The sequence below is a fragment of the Theropithecus gelada genome, chromosome 4 (genome assembly GCF_003255815.1).
Source record: "Theropithecus gelada isolate Dixy chromosome 4, Tgel_1.0, whole genome shotgun sequence".
NCBI lineage: Eukaryota > Metazoa > Chordata > Mammalia > Primates > Cercopithecidae > Theropithecus > Theropithecus gelada.
In genome coordinates this window covers 55,502,847-55,512,607 of record NC_037671.1, presented here as the reverse complement: position 1 = coordinate 55,512,607, position 9,761 = coordinate 55,502,847, and the positions used below count along the sequence as shown (strand labels likewise).

General features: G+C 40.8%; 2 pseudogenes; both read right to left on the bottom strand.

Moving 5' to 3' along the window:
* Nucleotides 1-2,462: 2,462 nt before the first annotated feature.
* Nucleotides 2,463-4,659, bottom strand: LOC112622588 (annotated as a pseudogene).
* A 1,104-nt stretch (nucleotides 4,660-5,763) lies between these two features.
* LOC112622587 lies at nucleotides 5,764-6,290 on the bottom strand (annotated as a pseudogene).
* Nucleotides 6,291-9,761: the final 3,471 nt, after the last annotated feature.

Here is a 9,761-nt window from a genome sequence, read left to right as displayed (position 1 = left end):
TCTGGTGGTGACAAAATCTCTTGGCATTTGCTTGTCTATAAAGGATTGTATTTCTCCTTCACTTATGAAGCTTAGTTTGGCTGGATATGAAATTCTGGGTTGAAAATTCTTTTCTTTAAAAATGTGCAATATTGGCCCCCACTCTCTTCTGGCTTATAGAGTTTCTGCCGAGAGATTCACTGTTAGTCTGATGGGCTTCCTTCTGTGGATAACCTGACCTTTCTCTTTGGCTGCCCTTAACATTTTTTCTTTCATTTCAAGTTTGGTGAATATGACAATTATGGGTCTTGGAGTTGCTCTTCTCGAGGAGTATCTTTGTGGTGTTCTCTATATTTCCTGAATTTGAATGTTGGCCTGCCTTGCTAGTTTGGGGAAGTTCTCCTGGATAATATCCTGAAGAGTGTTTTCCAACTTGGTTCCACGCTCCCCATCACTTTCAGGTACACCAATCAAAGGTAGATTGGTCTTTTCACATAGTCCCACATTTTTGGAGGTTTTGGTCATTGCTTTTTTTTACTCTTTTTTATCTAAACTTCTTGCTTCATTTTATTAATTTGATCTTCAATCAGTGATACCCTTTCTTCCACTTGATCGAATTGGCCACTGATGCTTGCGCATGCGTGACATAGTTCTCATGCCATGGTTTTCGGCTCCATCAGGTCATTTAAAGTCTTCTCTACACTGTTTATTCTAGTTAGCCATTTGTCTAATCTCTTTTCAAGGTTTTTAGCTTCCTCATGATGGGTTCGAACATGCTGCTTTAGCTCGGAGAAGTTTGTTATTACCAACGTTCTGAAGCCTACTTCTGTCAACTCATCAAAGTCATTCTCCATCCAGCTTTGTTTCATTGCTGGTGAGGAGCTGCAATCTTTTGGAGGAGAAGGAGCACTCTACTTTTTAGAATTTTCAGCTTTTCTGCTCTGGTTTCTCCCCATCTTTGTGGTTTTATCTTCCGTTGGTCTTTGATGATGGTGACCTACAGATGGGGTTTTGGTATGGATATCCTTTTTGTTAATGTTGATGCTATTCCTTTCTGTTTGTTAGTTTTCCTTCTAACAGTCAGATCCCTTAGCTGCAGGTCTGTTGGAGTTTGCTGGAGGTCCACTCCGGACCCTGTTTGCCTGGGTATCACCAGCAGAGGCTGCAGAACAGCAAATATTACAGAACAGCAATATTGCTCCCTGATCCTTCCTCTGAAGCTTCGTCTCAGAGGGGCACCCAACTGTATGAGGTGTCAGTCGGCCCCTACTGGGAGGTGTCTCCAAGTTAGGCTACACGGGGGTCAGGGACCCACTTGAGGAGGCAGTCTGTCTGTTCTCAGAGCCCAAACACTGTGCTGGGAGAACCACTGCTCTCTTCAGAGCTGTCAGACAGGGACGTTTAAGTCTGCAGAAATTTCTGCTGCCTTTTGTTCAGCTATGCCCTGTCCCCAGAGATGGAGTCTACAGAGGCAGGCAGGCCTTGTCGAGCTGCAGTGGGCTCTACCCAGTTCGAGCTTCCCTGGCTGCTTTGTTTACCTACTCAAGCCTCAGCAATGGTGGATGCCCATCCCCCAGCCAGGCTTGCCACCTTGGAGTTTGATCTCAGACTGCTGCACTAGCAGTGAGCAAGGCTCTGTGGGCATGGGACCCACTGAGCTCAGCGTGGGATATAATCTTCTGGTGTGCCATTTGCAAAGACTATTGGAAAAGCACAGTATTTAGGTGGCAGTGTCCCGATTTTCCTGGTACAGTCTGTCACGGCTTCCCTTGGCTAGGAAAGGGAAATCCCCTGACCCCTTGTGCTTCCCAGGTGAGGCAATGCCCTGCCCTGCTTTAGCTTGCCCTCCGTGGGCTGCACCCACTGTCCGACCAGTCCCAATGAGATGAACCAGGTACCTCAGTTGGAAATGCAGAAATCACCCGTCTTCTGTGTCAATCACGCTGGGAGCTGCAGACCAGAGCTGTTCCTATTTGGCCATCTTCTTCTTTTCTTGATTTGGAACATTTACTTGTTTTTCCCATAAAACACTCCAAGTTTAGCCCAAAGAAAGTATCGGCACTTTGTTCTTGCCTCAGGCTCTGCTTGGGAAATAATTTTAATCAGAGAACTGTATGTTTTCTTCCCACAGATCCAGGTTTGTATCAGAAAATGACATTGAGATCCATTTCACTACAAGTAGAATATTACAAAATATTTACAGGAAAATATCAAAAATGACTCAAAAACAAAAGTCAAGTTAAAATAAACTTGTGTTTCAGAAATCTCTGCTCCAGTGCCCACAGCACACAAGAAGAGAGTCAAAACAAATAAGTAACTGAGATCCTCAATCACAAATCTCCAAATAACTGGAAAAAGGGAAGAAACAGGATGAAAATGGTGGTATGAAAGGGAATGGATGTGGCGGCACTGTTTCAATAGCCAATCTATTCTGAATGAGACACCCTCTCTTATATGCAGTAAACTTTGAACAAAGCTAAACTTTAGGATAGCTCTGAACTGAAATAAGGTGTCACAGTAACCCTTCCAGCTTTCATGAAAACCCCGTAAACATCATCCTTGGTCTATACTGAGACAGGAATTAGAAGGACCAGAGTTGAGAGCTGTTTTGGCAAGAGGCACAGCAGAATCATCCACTAACTTTTCTTGGAGGAGTGGCAGTAGCCCCTTCATTCTCCTGATCTACTCTCAGTGCAGCGGGCACAAATCAAGTAACCTCTGCCTTGGAATTAGCAGTGATCTGTGGCTTGGCGCTAATGGTTGTCGTGGCTTTCTTCTCAATGGTGGCTGCACTCACATCATCCACCTTGGGTTGCTGAATCAAGTTGGGTGGGGCACTGAAAATCGCAGGATTTGGCAAGGGAGCTGGTGGGAAAAGCCAGGGATGGACGGGGGCAAGTCTATGTGGAGGCATCCAAGGTCATCATTCCAGGATGAGAAAGAGGGATACCTGAAGATGCAGGGGGAGGTCGCTTTGGTGGGGGTTCCCAGGAGGAAGACGTGGAGGTGGGCCTGGGAGAGGGCCAGGGAGTCAGCCTAGTGGTGGTCCTGCAGGTAAATGTTGGGGTAAAAGCCCTCAGAGGCCTGGCATTCCAGATGGTCTCAGTGGTCCAGGAGGAGGACCCATAGGTGGCCCAGGAGGCCACAAAGGTGGAGCAGGTGGTGGTATATTAATTTTTAACCTAGCCACTATTCTGAATGTTCCTATTATTTCTAGTCATTTTTAAATTAATTCTATTGAAACAAAACTGTATTATCTGCAAATAATAATTTCACCTCCTCTATTCCAGAATTTATACCTCTTGTTTCAATGTCACTAATTCATTTAACAAATAAATTGAGTTTCTATTGTGTGCCAGGCACTTTGCTAAGCCCTGAATCTAAGAAATTTGAATACTATATTGAGAACTGTGTTCTCTGTACAGTACAATAATACATATCTTTGTCTTTCTTGCTTAATTTTTATAGAAAAAAACTAGTGTTATTGTGTTTCATTATTATCATTATTATTATTATTACTATTATTATCTGAGATGGAGTTTTGCTCTTGTTTCCCATGCTGGAGTACAATGATTCGATCTCAGCTCACCGCAACCTCCACCTCCCAGGTTCAAGCAATTCTCCTGCCTCAGCCTCCCGAAGAACTGTGATTACAGGCGTGCACCACCATGCCCGGCTAATTTTGTATTTTTAGTAGAGCAGGCTTTCTCCATGTTGGTCACGCTGGTCTCAAACTCCCGACCTCAGGTGATCTGCCCGCCTTGGCCTCCCAAAGGGCTGGGATTATAGGCATTCGCCTGGCAGTGTTTCATTATTAAATGTGATACTAAGTCCTGGCACAATGACTCACACCTGTAATCCCAACACTTTAGGAGGCCAGGCGGGAGGATCACTTGAGGTCAGGAGTTTGAGACCAGCCTGGCCAACATGGTGAAACCCTGTCTCTATTAAAAACACAAAAATTAGGAAGGTCTGATGGTGCACGCCTGTAATACCAGCTACTCAAGAGGCTGAGGCAAGAGAAATGCTTGAACCCGAGAGGCGGAGGTTATGGTGAGCTGACATTGCACCACTGTACTCCAGCCTGGGCAAAAGAATGAAACTCTGTCTCAAAAAACAAAAAATAATAAAAAATAAAGGGATACTAGTATTTGCTTTGAAATATACATATTTTTTATCAAGTGAAGAATATTAATCTAGGCCTCTTTTACTATGAGAACTTTTTAAAAAATGGATGTTGAATTTTGTCAAATACCTTTTAACCATTTATTAGGGTGGAAGTAGGCTTTTAAATCTATTTGTTTGATTGACTATATACTATTAATCCCATGTTAAAGCTATTTTTGCATTTCTACAAAAAACTTGCTTTGCTGAAATGTTCTGCTGGATTCCATTTACCAATATTTCAAATCCCATTTTAATGTAGCCCTTTATTCTATTTGCTAATATTTTATTCAGGGTTTAAGCATAAGTGAGATTTGTCTGTAGTGTTTTAAAATTATTTAAATGATCAGAAAAACATGCACACCCTGGGACTAAAAGATACATCATTTTGTGTTTTTGTGCCTACAGAATCCTGAATTGAAAAGAAAACAAGAATAATAGCAGGAGAAGGCTCATACCCTCCACTTTAAATTTTGACTTGTGTTGCTTTATGAGAACGTCAATGAATCGGAGCATGGTAAAATGACCTCGCGTTTGATTTGCCAAGATGTAAAGGCTAATCACCAACAAGAAATGCACAATGCTTACAGTTTAAGAGCATGTGTTTGTAGAGTATGTGTTTGTATTTGAGCAGACCTGAGTTCAAGTTTTGGCTCTGGCATTAATAGCTCCATAACCTTGGAGAAGCCACTAACCTCTCTGTGTTCTACAAAATGGGAATTATCACTCTAACTACCTTGTAAGGTTGTGATGAAGAACGAAGACAACACGTTAAAGTGGTCAACATAGTACCCAGTACGTTGGACATGTTTAATCAATTTAGCTATGATTACTGTTTATTATCGCCACTCTTCTCTTAGATCTTCTAAAGTTAAGGTAAAGGGCTCTGAAGTCCCTATGCTGTAGCTGCTCCTAAACTGAAAATGCCCTTCCTCTGATCCACCTTGGTTAACAATATCTTGAGTAGTGCATCACGACTTCAGTAAAAGGTTCTGACTTTTCAAGTTTATAAATTTAGAGAATGTTGATATTTACTATGCAGTATTTTTAGTGTGTACTCTTTTAGTTTTTATTAATAAAATAGAAACCTAAACTAAGACAACTGCTTTATTCTTGCATCTAATCTGACCATATATTGTAGAAGCAATTCTTTATAATGGGACTTAGGTGAGAACTGTCAATATATCAGTTCGGAAAAAACTCTAGACTGGAATATCTAAAGCTAGACAAATAAAAGTTTAAAAAGAGCAAATTGACCAGGTGCAGTGGCTTATGCCTGTAATTCCAGTCCTTTGGGAGGCCGAGGTGGGCGGATCGCTTGAAGCCAGGAGTTCGAAACCAGCCTGGCCAACATAGCGAAACCCTGTCTCTAATAAAAATACAAAAAGTAGCCGGACATGGTGGCAGGTGCCTGTAATTCCAGCTACTTGGGAGGTTGAGGCATAGGAATCGCTTGAACCCAGGAGGTGGAGGTCAGAGTGAGCCAAGACTGTGCCACTGCACTCCATCCTGGGCAACAGGGTGAGACTCTGTCTCAAAAAAAAAAAAAAAAAAGCAAATCGAATATGAGAAAGCATAGAAATGTCTCCCTCAAACAAGAAGGGTCTCCTCTAATAGTATTTAATGTAGCTCATTTGCAATCATATGAAAATTCATCAAGATCGAATCATGTTGCACAATCCCTAAAGGATAAAACTGAGGGAACTCATGGATAACTTTCACAGCTTCATTGTAAAGTCCAAGATCAAAAGGATGGTTATATTCTTTAAACTGGACATAAGATGCACACATGATGGTTGACTTGGCGGTTACTCTTCCAACACTTCCAAGATTCCAGAGATTTCTTCACAAAGGGGCTCCATTAATGTCTAATGAAGTTAGACATTCAGGACACAGAACTGAACCTCCTGATCTATCTCAATCTGCAGTCAATAATCAATGTGCCTTTGGAAACCAGCCTCACAATTATTCAGTGAAACCTCACAATAGTATGATTCCATTTTTTCCTTCTTCATCTGAAAGAATAAACATTTTTCCCGTGAGATGAGTCTTTTCCAGCCTCCCTTTGAAGTAGATGGGCTGGTCGATGAACCAAGTAGCATGTTGGCGTTGATGCGCGACCTGGGCAACTCCATTACGTCTATCATGGCTATGGTCCAAGATTGCTGTTGTGGAGAAACTGACTGATGACTGAAAGTATGCGGCACACGGGTGTCTATCTGCTATGCTCTATTACAGTGTCTTCCTCTGACAGAAATCTTTAATCCAAGACTATACAGTCAGACAAAAATCACTGAAACATGAAATGTCTTACAAATTGTCAAAGTACATAATGCCTGTAACTGGCAATTTAATTGACATGAGGTATGAAGTTGGCAATAGTGGTAGCTGACATCACAGTCAGTTTCTGCTAACCCGACTGTTCTTTAAGGGACTGAGACAAAAATGGAATCATCTCTGAATTTTCAGAGTTGTCTTTAATTACTGAGAGACCTTGGAATTCTAGTGAATTCCACTTAAATCAGTGAGGCTCAGAAATGTTATTTATCTCTTTCCAGCTTAGCCTGATAAGAACTTACTCTAGTGCCCACTTACTTATGGTTTCTAGAAACAAAATCACACAATTCCAGGTCTAGGTTCCACTGATGCAGACATGAGCAAAGTTCCAAAAAAAGGAAAGAATGTGGAGGAGATGGTGGTTGATTCTCTCTCCTAATTTCTAGCTTCCTGAATGAACTAGTCTCCACCCATAACTGCAGCCAACCATGAGCCCTGGAGACCATCAGGTCATCGATTTGTGTAAATGCAGCCACATCAACTGGGGATTCTGAGCATTTGACTAAATGATCATAAATTCTCTGAAAATCATGTTTAAGGACTGCATATAGACCATTCTATGAGTATCTTTAATGGAATGACCCCAGATCAGGTTCAGGTCTTTTAAGAAACTCACAGCCCCTGGTGCAAACTAGAATTGCTACTTTCTATCCTATCTTGCATAAGAGTAATCAGATTATAAGTTAGGCTATTCAAATGAAAACATATGTCCTAGGATATTCTAACCTAGTGCATATTGGAAACATAGTATAATCCCCCGTCCTGGGCATTTGCTGTATAAATGAAATGTGGCCAAAGGTCCCATGCTGACCTGACACAAGGATTCTTGTTGTCAAGTAAATGTGTAACAGACAGAAAAGAGACAAGTCCAGAGGTTACTAGAGTGCAAAATGATTTGTTGTTCAAGCATAAAGCACACAAAATTTGCTAGCAAAGTTAAAGTAAAAAACTAGGAATATACATATATAATGTTTATATATGCATAATAACTAAGATAAATCTGTAAATTGTGTTTTATAAACAAAGACAAGATGGCAATAAAATAAAACATTAACAGTGAGTTGTGATATGATGGGTTATTTTCTTCAAACTTTTGTATTTTCGAATTTTCTACAAACTATATTACTTTCATAAAACAGAAACACACAAAAAAATAGGTTTTCTAAAAAACTAAACAGACTCTCAGTGCAAACATCTGGAATCAGAGCATACTTTAAGGTATACTTAAAATTTCTAGGTGTGGTGACATGTGCCTGTTGTCCCAGCTACTCAGGAGGCTTCGGAATAAGAACCTCTTGAACCAGGAGACAGAGGTTGCTGTGAGCCAAGATCACACCACTTCACTCCTGCCTGGGTGTCAGAGCAAAACTCTGTCCCCCCAAAAAAAAAAAAAAAAAAAAACGGAGATACTTAAAATCAACACTCCCTGCTAAGGAGACCAGATAATAATTCTTAGCTGAGTCTACCTCTAGCATCCCGTCTGGAATGGGGCAAAGGCTAAGAGATGCTGAGACGTCTGCTTTGGCTGGTGGTTCCAATTGCCCTCCTAATCCTGTGACAAAAGGCAAGAGAGTACAAGGTGTTCCTGTTTGGTGGTCAGATATCACTCAAATAGAAAATGATGACTTGTCAACTCCGTTAAGAGGACACAGAACTGAACCTCCTATCTATCTCAGTCTGCAGTCAATAATCAATGTGCCTTTGGAAACCAGCCTCACAATTATTCAATGAAACCTCACAAATAGTACGATAAAACTAAGTGTATTGTTTACAGCAAAGCAGAAGAGCCAATATAATCATGCACAATCCTCCTAACTTTTGATACTAGAAATTTTTGCCCAGCTGGAAGACAGGAAGCAACTACTTATGCAAAGAAAAGGGCAAACTTACAAAAATGAATGAGGAGAAGTGAAGACACACGGATTGAAACATTTTCCCGGTCAGAAAAAGCAGGGGCGAATATGATACTTGATGCTCAGGCCAAAGTGTTTGTCTCTTTTGAGGCAATGGTTGGAAATTTTAAGGAAAAATAAATTATGCTATACTGGACTCAACCAAACATGAATTTTCAGAGACATCTATGCATGCTGAAGAAGTTAGACATCCACCAGTTTGCAGTACAATTTGGCTACGATTTATCACTTAACTAAAAGAACTTACTACTGATGGTTTGGAAGAACAGTTTTTATCAAATCAGCTCAGGAAAGTAGTGCTGAAAAACCCATGAGTTTCACAATCTCACAAAGAGGTTTGCCCAGCTGCTTATGCTTACAAGGTCTACTGCAGTGCCACAGAAGCTGCTCTCAATAGCCAAGTTGCCTGGGAACTGACCAGCCCATCAAAATCCTAGGCTGTGGTATTTCAAAGTGCTCAGGCATACAGTCAACAGATTGCCAAAGTGTGAGAGCTTGAGTCTATAATGATAATCTACAGTAAGTTAAAACATCTCAAATCATCTTTGCTAATCTCTTTTTCTTAGTGGTTTATAGGCATAGATTTTAACTTGCACATCTTGTACCATCCCCTAAGAAGGAATTAACTAAGATTATCACAGTATATCCATTACATTTGGTTGCACACTGAGTCCATTTTTATTTGATTTCTCTTAATTTGATATTTTAATAGATATTTTTTGAAAAATATCTATTATATATATTTATTGAAAATATTGCTTTTCAATTTTAAAAAATGTATTTTCCATCTTACCTGTTCTAAACATTACAGCTTGCCCCTAAATAACTATATTCTTTTCCTTCTTTAGGTCTTAATGGATCTTATACCTCTCATAATATATCATACAGTATTTTACCTTTTGTTATTGTTCATGCTTATATTTACTTCCTTCATTATACTGAAGGCCATTTACAGCAGGATTTCTCTTCTCATGCTTATATCATTTCTACCGCTTAGCAGGTGGTGTCATGCGCATTCATGTGAAGAGACCACCAAACAGGCTTTGTGTGAGCAATAAAGTTTTTAATCACCTGGGTGCAGGTGGGCTGAGTCCAAAAAGAGAGTCAGCGAAGGGCGATAAGGGTGGGGCCGTTTTGTAGGATTTGGGTAGGTAAAGGAAAATTACAGTCAAAGGGGGGTTGTTCTCTGGCGGGCAGGAGTGGGGGTCACAAGGTGCTCAGTGGAGGAGCTTTTTGAGCCAGGATGAGCCAGGAAAGGGAATTTCACAAGGTAATGTCATCACTTAAGGCAAGGACCAGCCATTTTCACTTCTTTTGTGGTGGAATGTCATCGGTTAAGGCAAGGGCAGGGCATTTTCACTTCTTTTG